Source organism: Haliaeetus leucocephalus, unplaced genomic scaffold (assembly GCF_000737465.1).
Source record: "Haliaeetus leucocephalus isolate CR32 unplaced genomic scaffold, Haliaeetus_leucocephalus-4.0 Scaffold295, whole genome shotgun sequence".
NCBI lineage: Eukaryota > Metazoa > Chordata > Aves > Accipitriformes > Accipitridae > Haliaeetus > Haliaeetus leucocephalus.
In genome coordinates, this window is record NW_010972731.1 from 2,074,541 (window position 1) to 2,074,751 (window position 211).

General features: G+C 79.6%; 1 protein-coding gene across 1 annotated transcript in view; it reads left to right on the forward strand.

Moving 5' to 3' along the window:
* CYTH3 (cytohesin 3) overlaps positions 1-211 on the forward strand; it is a 49,470-nt gene that overhangs the window by 120 nt on the left and 49,139 nt on the right. The gene's annotated exons all lie outside the window — the stretch shown is intronic.

Here is a 211-nt window from a genome sequence, read left to right on the forward strand (position 1 = left end):
CGACGACGACGGGACGGGGACGCGGCCGCGGCCCCTCACCTGGCCGTGAGGAAGGCGCGCTCGCTGCCGGGGCGCCCCGCTCGCGGGCCGGTGTGTGTGTGTGGGGGGGGGGGTGGGGGGGGCGCGGCTTGCCCGCCTCAGAGGCCGTGACATTTGCTCCCGCCGCGCCCTTCTCCTCCGCGCGGAGCTGCCCGCCGCTGCTGTGCCCCCG